The 22,347-nt window shown below is 44.6% G+C and overlaps 1 protein-coding gene across 3 annotated transcripts in view; it reads left to right on the top strand.

Moving 5' to 3' along the window:
- The window catches only part of drp2 (dystrophin related protein 2), a 188,390-nt gene that overhangs the window by 50,799 nt on the left and 115,244 nt on the right, over positions 1-22,347 (top strand). For all 3 annotated transcript variants that reach the window (XM_085432965.1, XM_085432959.1, XM_085432971.1), the window contains exon 2: positions 15,549-15,717. The gene's annotated coding sequence lies outside the window, so the exon portion shown is untranslated. The remainder of the gene's footprint in view (positions 1-15,548; positions 15,718-22,347) is intronic.

The raw sequence follows: 22,347 nt of genomic DNA, 5'->3' as shown, positions 1-22,347 counted from the left end.
AGGTGAAAATAGAGCAACAGGACTGCTAGTCCTTTGATGTTATTTATTTTCTGCTGTGTTTTACTTGCATCTATTTGAAAGACTGAGTGTAAACACAAAAAATATATATATATTTTATGTGCTGGAATGTGCAGAAAATAGGTTTAAATGTTAAACAAATTTCTTCCAGTCAGAGAATGTTGCATATAATTACATTTTTGCTTGATGCATAAAGTTAAAAGGTTAAAACTGATAAAACAAGATTTAAAAAGAGACTTTTCCATTTGATTACATTTTGTATGATGGATTATGCAGAAAAAGTAGAATTGGGCTGAAAGATCTATCGCTTTATCACCTATTCAGGTTGTAAATCGTGTTTTTAAAAAGTAACTAAGTAACTAAGTAATTAATTACTTTTGAAAATAAGTAATCAGTAAAGTAACAGGATTACTTTTTTGGGGGAGTAATCGGTAATTAGTTACTGATTACTTTTTTCAAGTAACTTGACCAACACTGCTTACAGGACAGTTTTCAAAGGAGCTGGCATGCGAAAGGTGGGGCCAGGTTTCACAAAGAGCTCACCCGAAACCCTGGCTGATTGGGACCCACACCCAGTTTCACACCTTGGCTCAGGCGATTAGAGGATCATCAGGAGGTCCTTTTGTCCCTCTGTGGGGGAAACTCCCACTAGGTTTAAATCTGGGACTCCCCACCATTTGACCTTAGAACTGAAGAAGCTTCTCGGATGAGAGGTGAAACGTCTTCAAGCAACTTAAAGAAGTCCAGACGCTTTTCTTTCCAAGCTCCTTTGACTACAATGACCTGGATGACTGAGAACCTTCACAGACATACAGGACAGTTTGTTAGGTGTACCTATTCAGCTGCTCATTAACATGGAATTCTCATCAACCAATCACGTGGCAGCAAGTAGACATGGTCATGAAAACTTGAAGTTCAAACTGAGCATCAGAATGGGGAAGAAAAGGTGATTTAAAGAGACCTTGAATGTGGCGTGGTCGTTAATGCCAGACGGTTTATCTTAGCAAACAAACACAATGATGGCTAACATTATTATAAAGCTTAACAGTGTAACTTTAAGCCCCTCTATGGTTCTATAAGAGAACTAAGTGTTCTACCCACCAAAGATAAGATGCTTTATGGAATTATAAGATAGGGCAGGTTGCCATTTTGCAAAGAACCTCTTCATGCTACTTTTAACTGTATGTGTAATCTTTTCCGTTTTTTAAAAAAGACAGAACATCTCTGAGCCACTGAATTTTCTGGATTTCCAATAGCAGAACATGTCTCGCCAACAATGAAGTAATTGATAAAATAAATCAATGTTTATTTGTCCACTGGGAGCCCAACTATTGGAATCTGAGGAGAAATTGAAGAGTTAGTTGTAGTAGGCGTGTGGTCTTCTGGGCATTTTTGCGACATAGCTCTCTCAAAACAGAAATAAAACACAAGTAAAGTTACAGAAAGGAGCACTACACTTGTCAAATACATGAATATTGTTTCTAACCATGTCGATTTAATTCAATTTTATTTATATAGTGCCGATTCAAGTTCAAATAATCTTGTTTCTTTAACATGACAGTACGTTCACTACTCACATGGCCTCCACAGGCACCAGATTTCAATCCAACAGAGTACATTTGGATGTGTCAAAATGGGAGATTCACATCATGGATGTGTAGCATATGTGGGATGTTATCATTATCAATATGGACCAGAGTGTTTTCCAGTTTGAAGACAAAAGTGGGTCCAACTTGATACTAACAAAGTGTACCTGTAACAAAGTAGCTGCTAAATCTATGAATGCTTTTATATCGGTCTGTTCTACTGTTTTAAGTGTCATTGTTGATTTTGAGGTTTTTATCACATTTTTTGTTTTTAAATAAGTTTGAAAAAGTCAAATTCAAATGCAATCATGATTCCACACATCTCTGTTTCTGCAAATGTTAAGAACTGGGGCGCTAAAGAAGAAGTCTAACAGTTTTGGGAAGTCTGCAGTTTTCTCAGTATGCTGCACAGATCTGATGTTTTTGTCTGCCAGTGTTTTTCCAGTGAAGTGGGAGTGTGAGTGACAGATAAATCATATGCTTCATGTATGTCCACATTAATTTTCAATGTCTGTTTCCATTGCACTTTTTCACATTTTGTTTTTATTGCTAAACCAACTTACCCACCTCTGCCAAGTGAAAAAGCTGCCGTATTTTCATGATTGGATACTGGACTTTGCTGTGGGCTGAAAAAGCTGTGTACAGTCTTTCTGCCCCAAGCCAAGCGTTTGCTCTCAATAGCTCAAAAAGGACTCAGGACTGTTCTACTATGAAAATGGCAGGTGCTTCAGGACTGTTTCTCAGGTCGCTCCACATAAATTTCTCTGTTGTTTATGCATCGAATGATCTTATTTACATACCACTCTTGACTCTTTTTAAAAATAAATAAAGTTAATGTCCAAACCTGCTAAAAAGATTAGCACATGCATATGCAAGAAATAAAGAGATATGCAGAGGTTCCCTTTGAAAATTGACTCAATTGACTGGAAAAATTAAAAAAATATATTTTTAAAGTATGCAGCTGCTGGCACCAAAGTGCTGTTGAGAGAAAGCTAGTAATTACATACAGGTCATGGTGATGAAAAAGTCTATCAAAAAATACATGAATAAATACATACATATACTGCAAATATCTTTTGCTGTCTAAATTTGTACACGATATCTTTCCAGCAGCCTTCTTATTGGGTTTGTAGGACACGCATTTTATGAATGAAAGGGTTAGTCAGCCACATGGGGTTTTTATCCACAATCGTAAATAGCTGTCTAGTTACAGCAATAGATTAAAAAAAAGATCTCTAAAGGCTGTGATCTGGGTTATGATCTGCTGCCCTAGTTCTTGTCCGAGTCCTATTAAATATTTTACAGATTATATATAGTTGATACTAGAGCTGGGCGATAGAACGATAACGATATGTATCGCGATATAACTTTTACTCGATAGAGAAATTAAGCTATCGCGATAGACCTCGCCGCTCTTGTCCTCAAAAAAAAAAAAAAAAAAAAGGTCAGCCAATCCAAATTAAGTAGCGCAGAGCCGAACCAATCACAGCCGCAGCGTCACGTCGCATGACTTGTTACGTACAGCACAAGTGCCAAGCCGCACGTGTGTTTGTTTGGGAAGCAGCCAGCGGGTAATGGAGCCAGCTCGTAATGGAGGAAATGAGTGTGCCGACTAGAAAAATCAACCGAGCGTGACCGAAGAGAAAACAGATGATGGTTCCAATGCCGGAGAGATTGTCGAACGGAAGAGCCATAGAAGTTCCGTAGGGTGAAGGTATTTCGGCTATTTCAAGTCTGACAAAAATAGAGTAGCGTGCACTGTAAATTGTGCCGAAAGCAAGTCTGGAAATACAATAAACTGGTGCATGCGTCACACTGTGCGCCACGTTATTGTTTTGGTGAAATGAATTTCTACAATACTGTTACTGTTAATTCTACTCTCTGCAGTGTTTAAATGCTTACATATACACACAGTTACTGTCCCTCCACACATACGACTCGGTTCTGCTTCTATGCCCCAGCTTTGTTTACTTTTTCCCACCGAGGCTTCTAGACTTCTGATTGGCCAACATTTAGGCACGGTTAGGAATCTAGCGCCACCTGCTGCTTTGGCATGTTCATAACAGCGTTTTCCTTCATTTCTGCCTTTATGTGTGGACGAGATTATTTTTTAAAACGAAAACGGAAAATCTCCGTTTTCAAAAATACCCGTGTACGTGTGGACGTAGCCTCAGTCTCTGACTGGAAGCGCTAATTCGTCATTCGGCTTTTGTCAGACTAAAGTAACTGTTAAAACTGTTTGAAAAGCTCAGCTATACAACAAGGAGAGATTGAGAATTTCCTTTTAGTTCTCAGTTTATTTGATATTGACAAAAGTTAGTCAGTTTTGTCTGTTCTTCTGTAAAACAAACTAAGATTTATTTTTAGAATTAATATTTTGTTTCTAAGTGGAATTGACAATTTAGTAGTCTGTTTCGTTTGTCCTATTTTGAAACTTAAACGCTTTAGCGGCTGCCTTTTGTGTAGTTTGCAATATTTGCCTTTATTTATCTGAAAAAGTCTCATGTTCCTTAAGTACATCTACCCTGTTGAACTTATTATGGGAAATAAATATTTAAATAAAAACAAGCTGCTGATTATTTCACATTTTACTTGTGAGTAACGGCACATTTAAATCTTACAAATATAGTTATTTGGCTTATATCGTGATAGATATCGTTATCGCCTGAAATGGAAAAAAACATATCGTGATATGAAAAAATCTCATATCGCCCAGCTCTAGTTGATACTGTTTCCATTCCATACTCTAAGAAAAATACCCTATTATTTGGTCACCAGCTGTGTTAAATTAAGTGGCTGGTTGAAAAATCAGATGGTAATTTAAAGTAACACATGGATGAACACGAAATGTATTATTGGTTGACCTGGACATGATCAAACATAGTGATTCAAACATGGTGAACGTTGAAACAAAAGGCAATGACAGTATTTTCTTTTGCTAATTTTCCAACACTGCGGTGACGGGTAGCTGATAGTGTCGACCTTCCAGAGTGCTTTTGTAACAGCATGGTGGCTGTATTTGCTTAGCAACAAAGGTTAGCTCAGTTTAAAAAAATATATAAATGCTTATTTATATTTTTATTTTAAAGAACACTGGGTCAAAGTGGCACTTCTGCACAGCACAATGCCTACTATGGTTATGTAACCCAACCAGTGCAGGGGCCTCCCTACACCCCGGACTCTGCGTTGTGTTAAATTGTGTTGGATTGGGGTGCACCGCAGAGAGACCAGTCGGACACAGGTGTTCAATTTGTGGCTCGGACCGCGCCGTTTATTCGGAAGCAGGGGCAAACACCACTCCAACTCTGCTGCTGGCCCTTCGCAAATCACAGCAAACACTCCGTGACTATCAACATTGCAAAATACAACAACACATATACACAGAATACACATTAAGTAACAATAACCGTGCCTTCTACAACATTCCACGGTCTCGGCGATGAATACAACACAAAACTGATGCAGTTCGCCACTGGCAGTGCTTACCTTCGCAAATCACAGCAAACACTGACCCAAGATGGCGCCCGCGCGAACAAGAAATCTAAAGTACGGTGTCCTGCAGAGGACGAATGGCCAAAATTGCTAACATTTACACCATATATGCAGCTCAACAGCGACACCTTGTGACTTATTCCAGTCACTACCTTACATCCGCCTCTCCTTTAAGTGATGGCGTCCCAGTCATCAAACAAAACAAAATAAAACAGAACAGTCTCACTATGTACACAAGAATAATGGTGGTGGAAGATGTGCAGTGTAATGTGAAAATGTCTATGTGTGTATCCTATGTATTTCCTGCAGCCCTTCTTGCTTTGGCCCTCTGCCACAGCTTCCATCCCCTTTCTATCTTCTCCTGATCCTCCCCTGGTTCGTTAACTCTCAACCCATAAGTCAGTCTCTTTGGGGGATGCCGACTCCTCGGCAAGTTCCTCCTTGGTTCTCTTGGTCTGGGAGGTGAGTGGGTGACCCTGGCAGTCTCATTCCCCCTCCAATCTTCACTCTCTTGTGCTGCCCCTGGGTCCCTTTCCTCCGGTCCTGTGGGGGCAAGTGATCCATTTGCTGCTTCAGGTGAAATTCCCTCCACACCTCCTTCCAGGCTATCAGTCTCCCCGTCCTCGATCATGTCCGACTCTTCATCCTGTCTGATTACTTCACCAGCCTGCTCTCCACTGTCCTCAATCCCTCCTCCATGAACCTCCTCCACGTCAAGCTCCATTTCCTCTCTTGCCTCCTCTCCCACCTGCTCCACGGGAAGAAACATACACTGCGTGAGTAGGTTCCGGTGGACCACTCTCTCTGTATCACCATTTTCCGATCGCACCACATACACCGGCATGTCTGGCTGTTTCTTCACCACAATGTATGGACGTGACTCCCACTTGTCTCCTAGTTTGCGTCGCCCCTCCACATGACACACTTTAACCAGGACTCTGTCACCCGGGCTGAAGCTTTGACTCTTTGCTTGTCGGTCATAGTATCTTTTCTGGTGACCCTTAGCCTGGCGAGAGGCCTGATTAGCCTGTGCGTAAGCCTGTGACAAGCAGTCATGCAGGGTCTGGACATAATCGCTATATCCCCCCGACCCATTAGTGGTTGACAGCCCAAAGACCAAGTCGACAGGGAGCCGTGGATGCCTGCCAAACATCAGGTAGTATGGTGTGTACCCTGTCGAATCATGGCGGGTGCAGTTGTAGGCGTGTGTCATTGCATCCACATATTCGTGCCACCGGGGTTTCAGGTGAGGTTCTAGCGTCCCCAGCATGTTCATGAGGGTGCGGTTAAACCGTTCAGTTGTCCCGTTGCCCTGTGGGTGATAGGGCGTGGTGTGGGTCTTAGTGATGCCGGTGCATTTACACAGCTCCTTCACCACAGCACTTTCAAAATTGCGCCCTTGGTCTGCATGCAGTTTTGCTGGGAAGCCAAACCGACAGAAAAAGTTTCTATACAGCACCCTAGCCACTGTGCTGGCTTTTTGGTCTTTAGTGGGGTATGCTTGCGCATAGCGTGAGAAATGGTCAGTGACCACGAGGACATTTTCGATACCACCTTTTGATTTCTCAAGAGTCAAAAAATCCACACAAACTAGCTCCAAGGGGGCACTGCTGTGGATACTGACCAGGGGGGCCCTGACCCCTGCGGTTGGAGTTTTCCTAAGGCAGCACCTCTCACATTGTTCGCACCAAGCCTTGATTTCCTGGAACATCCGTGGCCAATAAAACCTCTCCCTTATCATGTGCAATGTCCTCTCAAAACCAAGGTGGCCTGAGTCATCGTGGAGAGCAGTCTTCACTGATATACGCAAATCCTCTGGTAGCACCAATTGCTCAACTACTCCCCTTTGGCTGTCTTGGACGCAGCGGTACAGGATGCCATCCCTTACCGCTAACCTTCTCCACTCCTTTAAGAGAAGGCGCACGTGTCCTTCGGCACTCATTCGCTTACTGCGGCTCGGCTTCTGGTTCATACTCTTATAGTGCAAGACAGGGCCAATAACGAGGTCTTTTTTCTGCCCTGCACGGATCTCCTGTTTGGTCATGGTGGGCAGGGATTCCATCCCCACATCCCTGTAAGGCTCAGTGGATGTGGGTGGCCCGAGTTCCAGTTCCTCCCCTGTAGGCGTGCCATGGCCAGTGAGGCTTTGAGTATCCTGGGTAGCCTGTGTCGCACCATGCCCCTGTTCGTCGACACCCACCCACTGAGGGCATGTCTGTAGGATGTGCATGACATCCTGGCTAGACATGCGAGAGAGGGCATCAGCGTTTGTGTTGCTCTGTCCCCTCCGATACTGGACATCGAAATCGAAAGCAGCCAGCCTAGACACCCACCGCTGGCCTGTGGCATCCAGCTTCGCTGATGACATAACATACTTGAGAGGGTTGTTGTCTGTCTGGACAGAGAATCTACGCCCATAGAGGTGGTCGTAGAATTTGTCGGTGACCGCCCATTTAAGAGCAAGGAACTCGAGTTTGTGTGCAGGATACCTTGTCTCTGCTGGGCTCAAACCTCTACTGGCGAAGGCTATGACCCTCTCAGCTCCACCTTGGATCTGAGCTAGAACGGCGCCCAGACCCTCCCCTGAGGCGTCCGTCTGCAGAACGAAGGGCAAGCTATAGTCAGGATATCCCAGCACTGGAGCGCTTGTCAGCCTTTCTTTTAGGGTCTTAAATGCCTCCTCGCATTCATCTGTCCACAAAAAGGGTGGGTCGGTAGCCAGACTTTTCTTTCCCCCTCTCCTTTTCTTTCTGGGGTCACCAGCAGTTAGGCGGTACAGGGGAGCAGCTAGGGTAGAGTACCCACTTACATACCGCCTATAGTATCCAGCGAATCCCAGGAATTGCAACACTTCTTTGCGATTTGTGGGCCTCACCCAGTTTTTCACCTTGCTGATCTTCTCTGGGTCTGTCCGGATCCCCTCAGCAGACACTAAGTGACCCAAATACTGAACCTCCTTTCTCACTAGGTGGCATTTAGAAGGCTTTAACTTCAAGCCATGCTCCCGAAGCCGATCGAACACCAGCTGCAGTCTTTCCAGATGCTCATCAAAGGTTTTGGAGAATATGATGAGATCATCAAGATAGATTAGGAGGTGGGTGAAGTTCAAGTCGCCAAAGCAGCAGGTCATGAGTCTCTGAAAGGTGGAGGGAGCATTCTGCAGTCCAAAGGGCATACGATTTGCTTCAAACAGCCCCATAGGGGTGCTGAATGCCGTCTTGTGTTTGTCATGCTCCGCCACCTCCACCTGCCAATAACCAGAGGTGAGGTCAAGGGTGGAGAAGTATCTTGCCTGCCCTAGAGCCTCCAGGGCTTCTTCTATTCTGGGGAGAGGGAAAGCATCTCTCGTGCTACAGGAGTTCAGTTTCCTGTAGTCAATACACAGCCTTAGTGATCCATCTTTCTTGGTTACGATCACGACAGGTGAAGCATATGGACTTTTGCTGGGCCTGATAACTCCTGTTGCCTCCATTTCTGTCAGTAACCTTCTCACGTCCTGCCACTGTGATGGGGGGATCTTACGGTAAGGCAGTCGAAATGGCTTAGGGTCGACCAGAGGGATTTCATGTTGCACAGTCTTTGTATGGCCATAATCCAGGGGGTGCTGTGAGAACACACCCATGTTCCTTTCCACAAGCTCTTTAAGAAGGGAACGCTGGTGCTCGTTTTCAACATCTGCTCCACTTAAATCCACTTCCTGGCTTGCCACAACGTGGTCCATACCCAGGCATGCTTCTCTGCCTCCGCTAATGTGATGACTGCCCCGCACCCTGTCTGAAAAGTCCACAATACTTTCCACCAGAGATGCCTTGGCCAGATGCGTGTGAGGCTTGATAGTGATAGCATGCTGGGAGAGGTTCATCACTCTTACCGGGGCACATCCTTTCTTTACATCAGCAAGAACTCTGGCGACCAGGATGTCTTGGCTGAGCCGCAGGGAGGGGTGGCCTTCAATTAGGGCTGTATAAGTCTTTCTTTGTGGTCCAGCTTTTATTTTGCACATTAAATCCATCTCTTTCCCTGCTTGAATGTGCACCTTGCGACCAGTATAAACAACAGGGCCCACTGTGTCATCCATATCACACTGGTCAGTGCTCTCAATCTCTAGCAGGGAGGCGTGCCACTCCGGATGAGTCTCCTTGACCTGGAGGAGGAACTGCTGGCCGTAGGTTGCCTGGAGGTGACTTCTGGAGGCACGGAGGACATTAGTTCCCACAAGCAGAGGAACAGAGGAGCGGTACTCTGTGTTAGTGACAACAAAAGCAGGCACACCCTTAAACTCTCTCCCCAACAATTTTAGGTTGATGCGTAGCACACCATGGTAGGTGACACTCTGGCCCCCTGCACCTTCTATGGGTATCTTAGAAGGCTGCAGTTTTTGTTTATGGAGGGTGGGGTGGCTGCGCCAGTACTGGTGCGTAATACTGGTTATCTGGGAGCCAGAGTCGATGAGTGCCCTGCACTTCATTCCGTTGACTTCCACCTCCCCCTCGTTCCTGGGACCAACTAGGGGAGTGCTCTCCCCTCCGTCACCTTTGTTCACCTGCAGTGTGGGGACTTGCTGCTCGCCCATGGTTGCCCCGGCGACCATGGGCTTTATCTGTTTAAAGGCTGAGCTGAGTAAGTGTTTCCCTCCATGGGGGTCACAGGCTGAGGATCGTGTGCCCACGTCTGTTCAGGCCCCGGGAGCACTGCTCTGCAAACCCGGGCTATGTGTCCTTGCTTCCCACACCGGTAGCATGTGACCACTGACATTGGGGTTGTAGCCCCAGGGGGTGGTCGGACTCTCAGTGGAGTGGCAGAGGATGGAGCATAAATTCTCGATTCAAGGTGGGTCAACTTGGCCATCTGCTCCTCCTGGCTCAGTGCTAATTTCTTGACCATCTCTGCTAGCTCTGACCACTCTGAGGGATGTTTAGCCTTTTCTGCCTTCACATTCACACTACACTCTGATGCCACTTGTACCTGGGCATAAGTTTTCTTTGATTTGTTTTGAGGCTGGAATCTCTTTGTTTCTTTTGCTAGATTTCGGAGCTCAGCCTGCAGCTCACGGAAACTCAAAAGCCGGGGCTTCATTGGCGAGATCCTCGCATACACATCCTCATCATTAATCCCCCGTATGAACTGCCGGGTGAGTTTACTGTCACGGTCAGGAAAAGGCTTGCCTCCTCTTTGGTTTTCTTCCACAGCTCGCAGTGTTGCCTCCAGTGCTATAGCATATGAACAGGCAGACTCCCCAGACCTCTGAACACGCTCATAGAAGTCCGCTAGTAGATCTGAGGAGCTCTGTGTGTCGCCGTACTCTGCTCTCAGTTCTTCGAATGCCCTTTCAGGTGTTTGGTCATGGAGAGGTAGATTCAGGACCAGCTTTCGGGCTTCACCAGTTAGGTGACGCACCACCGTGGAAAAGCGGAGGTGAATGGGGAGCTCTATTGCCTCAAGAAGATACTGCATGTCACGAATCCAGTCCTCTACAAGCACCTTGCTGTCAGCACTGCCAGTGAAGACTTGGACATTTTTCACTTGATGAGTCTGTATAAAACCACCGTAGGCAGCTAATGGGGGGTTAGCGTTGGCTGCAGCCCGGCCCGGAGCGCTTAAAGATGTATGCACCTGCTGGGGGGGTATGCCAGGGTGTCCACTAACTTGGGGGTCTAAAGCAGAGGTTGGTACGTGCATTGAGGCATGGGTGCCGGGTGGGGCTATAGAACCTCCATGGGTCATATTCACGATAGGGGGCATGACAGTGTTGGGGCTTATAGCAGATGAGTGGAGGGGGGCTCGAGAGTCGTGGACAGCAGCTAGTGGCATGTGGGGCAAACGGGGCGTCAGCCCATGCTTTGAACTTTCAAGGGTCTGCTCGGCTGCAGAGGGATTATTCATTATGCCCACTCCCTGCACTGTTAGGGGGCTTGGCATGGCGGCTTGGGGGGCAGGTGTGGAATACAGATGGCTGGTGTATGCTTGGGGGCTGAATGGAACGGTCATCGTTGGGTAAGGAGTGTTAAGTGATTGGTTCAGGGTGGGATGCTGGGTACTGTGCACCGCTGGGTAGTTGGGATATGAGGCAACATGGGGTGCCGGTGTAGCAGTGGGCCCATGGACACTGGCCTGAGGGGAAAAAGCAGGGGGCATAGTTATCTGTATATCTGGCCGAAACACTGGAGGGGCTGTAGTTAGAGGGCTGTGGTTGGACTGGCTTGTCTGGTTGGTTGGCACTGACCTTGGGCGAATTTCAGATAGGTGTGAGGGCACCTGCATTTGGCCTCCATAGGGTGGCAGTGGTGGGGCATGAGCTGGAGCCACGCCAAGATCAGTCTGGGGTGAAAGCATGGTTGGTGGTGGGGTCTGTTGTGTGCCCAGCCCAGAGTCGGTGAGGTCCCTGATTGGGGTGTGATACTGTAACCGCTGGCCAGTGAAGCTGGGGAACTGGGTGACCAGCTTCGACTTCACTGATGACTGTTGGTCCACTGTACTGGCGCTAGCTGTAGCCCCTTCATTCAAAAGGTGAGGCTGTGCCCTCTTTGGAGTGTCTGCAACGTCTCTCAACATTTTCACTGTCCTGTATCTCTAATTTAGCTGCACCAGAAAATGTGTGTGGGCTACTTGTAGTATGCTTAACTGTGAGTAAGTACAATATATTTCTAGTAAAATAGAACACAACACAGATGTATGACAACTATCATTCTATAACGCAGAAAAAAAAGAATTCACAAAAAAACAGCATTAAACTCAGAGCGTAGTTAAACAACTATCTTCAGCACAGAGGTTGTGAATGACACAAATCAGCAGCAATTACTTAACCGTATTCAATGATTATCATTATAGACAGGGAACATCATTTAGCATTCTTTCTACAATTCAAGTCTCTGAGTCTTTTTTTTTTTTTTTTTTCAGGGACAGAAACCCTCAAATGAAACCACCCCAAGATTTCACTTTCAAAGGATATGCCTGGGGAGATGAAAGTCCCAGTAATACAGCTGCACAGGCAGTTATATACTTAGTTCAGCACCCCATCAGATGGCGACACCTCTTACTATGGCTGCGTAGCTGGGGGGTGTCGGCATTGCTTTCTCTTCGGTCTCGAAGTGCCACAAATCCGGGGTCACGGCACCAAAGATGTAACCCAACCAGTGCAGGGGCCTCCCTACACCCCGGACTCTGCGTTGTGTTAAATTGTGTTGGATTGGGGTGCACCGCAGAGAGACCAGTCGGACACAGGTGTTCAATTTGTGGCTCGGACCGCGCCGTTTATTCGGAAGCAGGGGCAAACACCACTCCAACTCTGCTGCTGGCCCTTCGCAAATCACAGCAAACACTCCGTGACTATCAACATTGCAAAATACAACAACACATATACACAGAATACACATTAAGTAACAATAACCGTGCCTTCTACAACATTCCACGGTCTCGGCGATGAATACAACACAAAACTGATGCAGTTCGCCACTGGCAGTGCTTACCTTCGCAAATCACAGCAAACACTGACCCAAGATGGCGCCCGCGCGAACAAGAAATCTAAAGTACGGTGTCCTGCAGAGGACGAATGGCCAAAATTGCTAACATTTACACCATATATGCAGCTCAACAGCGACACCTTGTGACTTATTCCAGTCACTACCTTACAGTTACTCTCTCACTGTGAGAAGCGAGAATGGCATCAGGGAATTTATTTTCCATGTCCAGCATGAAGAGAAAGTGCTGTAGGCCATACCAGCATTAGCTCACAGAACCATGGTAAACCTTGTGGTGAATGACCAAGCCTACCCTAAAAGCTATCAGCTAAAGAGGTGTAATTGTATTAAGTCATGACATTTGCTTTTTTTATGTTTAGCTTTTCAAGCGTATTTACCAATAACAAGAATAAGATGTCTAATGAGGTGCATTAGGTAAATTAAGTTTTTAGATAAAAGTTCCTTATCTATGTGTCCACTAAGGCTGTTGGGAGGGTGGCATTCATCCTGGATGCATCGCTTGTCTATTGTAGGGCATACAGAGAGGGAGACAACCATCCACACTCATATCTATGTGCAATTTAAAATCACCAGTTAACCTAAGAAACACAGGCTCCATTGTGTGGTGGTTTACACATTTGCCTTACCAGCAAAAGATCCCTAGAATGGCATCTGCCAAATCAAATATGCAGCGCTACCTTCTGTGGCGTCTGTTTGTGATAAAGGGAGCAGCAGAAAGGTTAACGAAAAAACAAAAGATACTAATATGGATGCCTTTGGATTGTGGGGGGGGGGGGACTGAAGCACCCGGAGAAAACAGATAAACTCTACCAGCTCCAGCCGACTGATTGTTTTCCTTGCTGTGATGTGCCAGTGTTTACCACTCAATGGTAAAAATAAATAAATAAAAATTATACACAAAAACATGTGAAAATTGCCTCAAGGCATAGGTCTGGCAGAGGGTCAACTAAATCAGGCAACCCACTGAGCTTGAAACCCTGCATTTCTTTATATGGAGTTTCTCTATTTTCATTGTTTGGTTTTGTTTTTGTATTTTTATATAGGAAGGATGAAGCAAAATAAAACTTACTTTTACTTATGCTGCTTACAAAATCTATCATGTGCAGTATTAGCACTGTTTTCCATCTCCAGTATTAAGAAGGCTCAGTGATTTCTTATGGTTTAATGTTCTAATTCATAAAGTGATTATTTGTTGTGAGGGGTCTGTTTTTGCCATTTATGCTGTTATGGTTTCATGGCTTCGTTTTTTATTCAGTTAAAAGTGGCACAGGTGTTGTTATCCAGGCTTTTTCTCAGTGGCAAAAGCAGATGTCCTTGTAGATTTAGCTGCATAATATGTGGATGTCTGTGTGTATCTTATATCTCTGTAGTTCGAGATATTTGACATTTTCAGATCTGATTAACCTTTCTCTCTTTTTGCTGTTGTCTTTACATTTCATTAACATTTAACAGTTTCACAGTTGAGGAGAGGAATACTGCGGTAATAGCTCGGTATAGTTTTAAATGCTGTATTGTCAGGGTTTATTTGTGCACACATGGATGCATGTATCGAACATTTTATTTATTCCACGCTGTGTTTATTCTGTCTAGCTGGTCCTGCTGTAACTACATGGATATCCGTGACACTGTTTAATCGTATTAATATCCCCACGTTATTGCATTTCTTTATTAGCAAACAAAGATAGTTAATTTATTGAGATTCAGAGTCTGATGTAGCCGTTGTGCTGGATTATGGCTGTCTTATTGGAAAATGAAAACTGTCTCTCACATTGTCTCTAGCAGTTGTTGGTGCACTTATTTCATGTAGCTTTCATTTTGACACCCTCCAGGATGCTGCGCAGAAATTTAGCATATTGAGTCTATTAAACCAATGAAATATTCCGTCACTCAAGCGAATATAAACAAACACGCCTTCCTACACAAACACATAGTGGCTACAGTGCAGCCATCAATGCTGTAGATGTACTACAGGCACAGAAACAGTCTAAAGGAATATTCTGCTTCCTCATATAAAACTATAATGTGAATTATGAATGCCACTTACTTCTTTGAAAATAGTTCAGCTCATTCCCTTTCTGCCTGCTGCTTGCTTCCAGCTTGGAATTAAACTTTCATATCTGTTTTGAACTGTTAGGGAGTGCGCTCTTTCTTCTGCCAACCTCTGCACTGAACCCTCGCTAGATTTATTGGAAGTGTGACACACCTCTAAGGCAACCTGTTTGCTGACAAAATTTCTCAAAATGTGTTCCTGTTATTTTTTTTCTTTTTCTTTTTTGGTGAAGCTGCTTCTATGTCTCTCTGTACTCAGTCAAACGGGTAAAGCAAACTAATGTGGTGTTTATTGCTAGTCACTATATGAGGCTCAGAATTAGAGAAAATACTACAGTTAATGTTAACACTCCTATCTAACCTGAGGCCATGATAGAGTTCCTTTGCAGGGTAGTTTTGTGGCAGAGTCGAAAATGAAATCTCTTGGAAGAGAGGGGATACTTATTGGCATTCCGTGTGCAACGCCTTGCTCCCTGTTTCTTGCCAGTGGCCAGCACCCAGTGTCTCAGTAGTCCTATATTCCAGACCCGAGTGTGCTCTCTGCCGATAATAAACAACCGAACAACCACGCTGGAGTCATAGAGGTTTACTGACTTACAATCCGACCACCTTGCTCTGTCTATCTCGCTCAACGGTTGGGTGCAACCTTTGCTTTATGTTCAGTGTTGACATGTTTTAAAACCCTTGCTGTTTCTGCTTTGCTCCCAGGTCTGAATGTCATTGGGCTTGTTTAAAAAAAAAAAAGAGAGGGGGGTGGGACTGGTTAGACTGAGGGAGGGACGGGATCTTTGGCATTTGGCCCAATGTCAATAAAGGATTAAACTCCAAAAGACATCTGTTAAATGATGTGTCTTTTTTCAGCTTCTTATCAAATCTCCTTCTGTCCACTGGGGAGCAGTTTCTGACCCTGTCTCATGTATTGTAGGTTTCACCCGTGTGAGGAGATTGCTGCTGCTGCTGCTTCTGTCCTTCCTCCACACCCAGGCCTCCCCCCCTCCTCCCTCTTCACCAGAGCAGGGCAGCCACGGAAGGCTTGGCTCGATTTCAGGGAGGCTCAGATCCTGCAGCCACGTCAATCACGTCTTCACCGCTGGGTAACTATCAAGCATGCTATGAAACTACTGCTGCCTTTGAATTTTTCTGGCATGAGAAGCACAGACATTTGAGATTATGTAGTCTTGTTTTTGGAATTGTTTTTTATGCTTGTTTGTTACTTCTGGAGTCGGTCATGTGTGCATTTCTCATGTAAAGAGGCATTTTCTCCATCCAAGCGTGCAATAAACACACACACTTGCTCTCAACCGCACAAACAGAGATGCCAGAGGGTACAGGAGATATCTTTAGGCGGTTGATAATTTATTTATTTGTTTTTTTTTATTTAATCCTATTGACTAGTTTGACGGGGTGCCATGGTGATGCACTGTCACAGCAACAAGGTTCTGGGTTTAAGCCTGATGGTTAACTGGGCCTTTTTGTGTGGACTTTCTATGTTCTTCTTGTGTTTTTTCAGGGTACTCTGGCTTCTTCCTGCAGTACAGAGGTGCATAGTAGGTAGGTTAACTGGTAATTCTGAATTGGCCGTAAATGTGAGCGTGAGCCTACAGGTTAGGCTGTGTCCTTGTGTTACAGTAGCTCTGGGAGGGACTGGCACTTTGTCTAGGGGTTACATTGCCTCTTGCCCAACGGCAGCTGGCACAGGCTTTAGGTGCTTGCAACCCTCTACAGCAGGGTTATTAACCATGCAGCACACTGAATAGCTTTCCAAAGTGTAACAATTGTAAAGAAGAAGGGAGAAGCCTTGGAATATTTCACTGTATTTTGCAAAAGGTAGCACTATTTTGCCAGTTGTCAAGAGTGGTTGTCTGAATTGTTGATTTCATGTAGGCCAGAGGTTTGAATCATTGTCAATTTAACAACCTTCTGTCCAGCCGGTACCTCATAGGTTTAAAACAGAAATTCTTCTATAGATACTGAAGTTGTTGCTGCAGGGCAGTGATTTAACTGAAAAATGACATAGGCACTAAACAACCTTGCTTTTCTACAGGAATATAACAAGAATGCAACTAGTTGGCAACCATTTGTGTCGTGTCCCCTGTTTCTGTCGTATTTCAATCTCGTGTGACTAAATAATTAGTAAAATTGCTCATGGCCTGCCATGCCACACCAAAGTTAGATTACTAAACCAAGAGCTTTGTGCAACCATTAATTTGATAGATGACAGCAGTATTTGTCCGTGATTATAGAAAACTGACACTTACGAATGTTTTATAGGTTATTATATGGGTGGCTGTAGCTCAGGTGGCAGAGCAGGTCAGCCACTAACCAGAAGGTCGGTGGTTCGATCCCAGGCTGCCTCCTAGCTGCATGCCAAATATCCTTGGGCAAGATACTAACCCTGTGTTTGCCTACTGGTGGTGGTCAGGCAGCCTCGCCGGACAACTGTCAGTGTGCCCCAGGGCAGCTGTGGCTACCATGTAGCTGCCATCACCAGTGTGTGAATGTGTGTGAGTGAATGGGTGAATGACTGAATGTAGTGTAAAGCACTTTGGGGTCCTTAGGGACTGAGTAAAGCGCTATACAAATGCAGGCCATTTATTATGCAGTGGTGGCCATAGACTACTACAGTCGTCACATTGTCTTTGGACAATATATTAGTGCTCTGTTTATAGCTTGCTCTGTTAGAAAAAAAAAAATTGGATACATATTTATGTCACAGTTATACTTTAGTAATTTTCGGCTAGTGTCCACTGAGTTCTGAGGTCTGCTGGTGACCTCGCTACCCTGTCTCAGTTGACACGTTGAACTAGTTCTGCATAATACGTCTCTAAACTTCCATTTTTGCCCATTATTTTAACTTTCTAAATTCAGATTTGTACATATTCTACTGAATTCTTCAGGTAAATAGTGAAAAAAAAAAAAGACAAATGAATGCACATTTCCAATGTGTGGTGTTATGCAAATGTTGGGTGCATCAAGACGAACAGCTGGCTGAGCTAATTCTCCAGGTGGGTGCCGTTAAACCATTATACACAAATTAAATGTAGTTAAAAAAAGAAGATGAATGGACATGGAGTTTGTTAATAGTTTAATGCATCTGTTCTCATCTCCTTTTTTGTTTCCATTTCCCCCTTTTTCATCACAGTTTTTAAAATTTTGTTGCCTTCTCCTCAACTCCAGAAAACCTTTAAATTACCTGAGTGAAATTATGTACCTGTAGGTTTAGCCTACTTACTACACATAAATTGGACTCACACTAGAAACATGTAATCTATGCATCCTTTTATTTTCCTTCTTGCTTTCCACGAAGCTCTACTATATGCATTTGATAACCGTGTCCACCTACACTCAGTTATTGAAGGCCCATCGTTCCAGACTTAAATAAATGGGTCTTAGGTTTCTGCCGTGCAGTCACCCTCCAGAGCCAGTTCAATCACTGTCTAACCAGGAGTTACATCCTTTCCCTGCCCTTATCTCTAACTCCAAATTACGGAGTTTCAGCCCAGTTGTCACATCAGAGAGTCACAGGAGGACGTCAGGGAACCAGGGGCCAGCTTAGACAAGGTTATAAAAGACAGAAAAAAGGCAGAAGGTGGTTTGTAAATACACAATGAGGATTATGCGGATGTAGCGCCAGCCCACTGCCCTGCCTTGGCAGGGAAATAGTTCACTCAGTCATCCAACTGGTGTGCCATGAGGGAATGTTGCCTTGCTTTGGCTGCTGCACATAAGAGATGTGGTTTTAGAGTTACAGCCTGCTATCTTGCTAAAAGACATTTGAGAAAGGGTTTACTGCTATACTTTGTCAGCGATGGAAATTTTGCTCGCTTTTTCTCCCCCCCTCTCTTATCTGCGGGCTGCTGCATTATAGTCTGAGTCCATGATTGGCATTCTGCAAGTGTGGTCCGCTACTTTGATTAAAAAAAAGAAGTAAAATAAAAATATGTCAGCTATACATATAAGCTTCTGTCCCAACGTGTCAGCTGCTGAAATTACCCTGTCTCCACGTTTCTGCTCTCTTGTGTCACATTGTGCATAAAAATGAGCTAATGGGGGAGCACCCAGACTGCTCTATCCCGATGCTAATGAACAACAAAGTGGCATGAACAGTAGTCATCAACATGTTTTCCTGAGGTTTACACCTGAAATTCCAATATTTTCCCACCTACTACCACATTACCCATTGTTGTATAATTTTCTTTTTCATATCAAGATAATAAACCAAAAGCATAGGATTCTTCCTCTTTAATGGGCTAAAGAGGTCACATTAGTGCTTTAAGGGTTTTAAAATAACAGCGTAACCACAGATAAGCACCCGAAGCAGCACTACAGAGCTCAGTGTTAACATCACATACTGTTGCTGTGGCTCCCTGCTAATCTATGTTCAAGGCAGCTTAGCCTATTTGCCACCATGAATGTCCCAGAGTGTGTCACAGTCTCAAAGACCCACCACACTGGCTTCTGGGAGCATCACGTTCCCTTTTCTTTTTTTCCACCTTTCCACTCTCCATCACTCTTTAATTCCACTCTTCTTCTCCCCTGTCACAGTTTGATCTTCTTATCTTTACTTTGATTCAAATCTTCTGCGGCCCTCTTTCATTTTCTTGTTCTCAGCCCTTTCTTAAGGTCCTGCATGTTGTGATGAGCCTGAGGCTGCTGGGCGTCTGTGGTGTCCTCCAGAGGCATGGCTCCTGAGCAGAGGAGCAGGTTTGAGGATGAATGAATGTGGCACTCCGCTATCATCCTCTCCCTCTTCTCACTAGTCTCCCTTTTGCTGTCACATCTCCCACTCCTCCTCTTCACTCCTTTATTTCCCATTTTCACTACTATCTGTCCCTGACTCTCTTTGCCTGTCGCCTCTGAGAATGATGCGTATGAGGGTGGCGGAGAAACAGATATAGCTTCCCGACAGAATTGTCTTTACTTGTTCTTCTGGTGCGTGTATGTGCTTGTAAGTTGTACTGAATTGTAAATGGGTAAATGGGTGGTTGTTCATCTTAATGCTGGTATGGGAATATGTGGGAGGGAAGGGTATGCTGTTTATGTTTACTGCATCTCAGCATTCCCATTCCAGGAACAAAGAATTGCTGTGTGTAAACTGGGTGGAAGGGTGGGTGGGTGGTGAGGTGTGGGTCATTGTCTGTGAAGAAGATGCTTTACACACACGCACCTTATGGTGGCCCAGAGTGCACACCACAACAAGTTTGACAAAACAGGATAACAAGATGTAAGAAACCACAGCAAAAATGATCAGAATGAAAATGCATTTAACAAAACACATCAACACGCAGCAAAAACTGAAAATGCAAAAATCACACAGAGAGAGAACAAAACAGTAAAACTGAAAGTACAACAAAGATAACCCACTTCATTTAGAGAATAGTAGAAATGTACCATTTAAAAAATTAAAAGGGAAACTGTTAATTAAACTAATTAAATTAAACACATAGCACCATATGAATATGCCAAATCTATAGACAAGGGACCAGATTAGCTGCACCCAGACCTTTCAGGTTTCTGTTTGTACTCTGCTTATAATCTAAGTTCTATTGACCACTAATATTTGAGCAGGCTTTGGTTGGGTAGAGGTAAACAGTGTAGGTTTAAAAATTTGACAATCTCAAAATCGTCAGCTGTCAGTGATTTATCTTCTTGTTAGCTGTTTTGTGCATTAGTAAACAATAATCAGTGGCTGGAACAAGGAGTCTTGATCCAGATATTTGCTGGCTACACTGAAAGCCCCTAAAACATGGACCTTTGCCACAAGGGGCTAAGTCAGCAGATTAACATACAAACATACATTCTAATTTGTTAATATTCTCTCACCAGTCAGTTAGCTACAACTTGCTACTATTGGGTTGGGGCCTCTTTAATATTTAGAACACCCTTCGTTGTCTGTGAAGGTTCTCAGTCATCCAGGTCATCGTAGTCTAAGGAGCTTGGAAAGAAAAGCGTCTGGATTTCTTTAGGTTTCTTGAAGACATTTCACCTCTCATCCAAGAAGCTTTTTCAGTTATAAGAGCAATTGGTGGAGAATCCCACATTTTAAGCCCTATGGGAGTGTCCCCAAGAGGGTCATGGACCCCCTACTGATCCTCTACCTCATACGAGCCAAGGTGTGGCCCAGGATGTGAGTGGGCGTTAAAGCATCTGGGAAGGGATCTCAAAACTGGATTAAAGATGGCAGACAGTTGGTGTCGTTGGTGTCCCGGGCATCCTGGGCCATTTGACCTCAGTCAATCACATGATAGGGTGGGGCTAGGTTTCACAAGGGGCTCATGCGAAACCTTGGCTGATTGTGACCCACAACTGTTTTCACACCTGATTAGTATTTTAGTATTTAGTATTTATTTATTTATTGTCATTGTCAAGAACAATGAAATTGCGTTTGGGGCTTCCATACAACCCCAAAAAAAGAAGAAAATAATAAATACCCCTTAAAACCCAAGTGTACATATTTAACCCAGTGTGACTCCAATGCAATAAGACAATCCTTAGCAATAATGTTCGTAGAAATTCAGACAAAGACCTGAGAAACATGACAAAATACAACAATGCAACCCATTCAATATTATTGTACTGTGAGATATGATATCAGATATGATAGTTATCTATTTAAGAAAGGGGGGGGGGGGGGGGGGCAGGAGGGGGAAGAGAATAAAGATATGATGCACCAATGCAGACCAGTTCATTGCTATTAAGAAGTTGGATATGGTTATTGTCCGTGAGAGGGGGGCAGAGAGTTCAGGAGCCTCACAGCCTGTGGATACAGGCTGTTGGCCAGTCTGGATGTTCTGGCCTGTATAGACCTGTACCTTCTCCCTGAGGGCAGCAGATGGAAAAGGTGGCGCGCAGGGTGATGTTGGTCCCGCAGGATACTGTGCACCCTCCTCAGACAGCGAGTGGGGAAGATGTTACTGATCTCTGGCAGACTTGTTCCAATAATTCTGCCAGCTTCTTTCACCACCCGCTGGAGTGCTTGCTGATCGGCCTTGGTGCAGCTGGGGAACCACACTAGAAATCCATACGTCAGGACGCTGCTGATGGCACAGTTGTAGAAGTTCAACATCAGAGATCTGGGAATGTGTGCGCTCCGCAGTCTCCTCAGGTAGTAGAGGCGCTGTTGGGCCTTCCGTACAACTGAGGTGATATGGTTGCCCCAGGACAGGTCCTCGGTCACAGTTACCCCCAAGAATTTAAAACTGCTCACCCTCTCCACCGCCTCACTGCCAATGAAGAGAGGCAGATGGTTGTTATGACCCCTCTTCCGGAAATCTACAATGATCTCCTTGGTCTTTTTGGTGTTTAAGACCAAGTTATTGTCGTGGCACCATGACTCTAGTTGTTGCACCTCTGTCCTATAGTTTGTCTCATCATTGTTGGATATAAGTCCGAGCACTGTAGTGTCATCTGCAAACTTAACAATGAGATTGGACGCGCAGGAGGAAATACAGTCATGGGTGAAGAGAGTGTATAGCAGAGGGCTCAGAACACACCCCTGAGGGGCACCGGTGTTGACCACAAGGGTGGAAGAGGTGTTCTTACCCACTCTGACACTCTGTCTACGGTTAGTGAGGAAGTCCACAATCCAGTTGCACAGAGAGGAGTTAAGTCCCAGTTGGTGGAGTTTGGGACGGAGTTTGTATGGCCGGATGGTATTAAAAGCCGAGCTGTAGTCTACAAAGAGGAGCCGTGCATAGGTGTTCCTGTGTTCCAAGTGCTTCAGT

Source organism: Copadichromis virginalis, linkage group LG2 (genome assembly GCF_057382275.1).
Source record: "Copadichromis virginalis isolate Kocher_CV1m ecotype Utaka linkage group LG2, C_Virginalis_male_GT1.1, whole genome shotgun sequence".
NCBI classification, from domain to species: domain Eukaryota; kingdom Metazoa; phylum Chordata; class Actinopteri; order Cichliformes; family Cichlidae; genus Copadichromis; species Copadichromis virginalis.
Note: the sequence above shows the minus strand (reverse complement) of the source record. Positions and strands in the feature narration are given on the sequence as shown.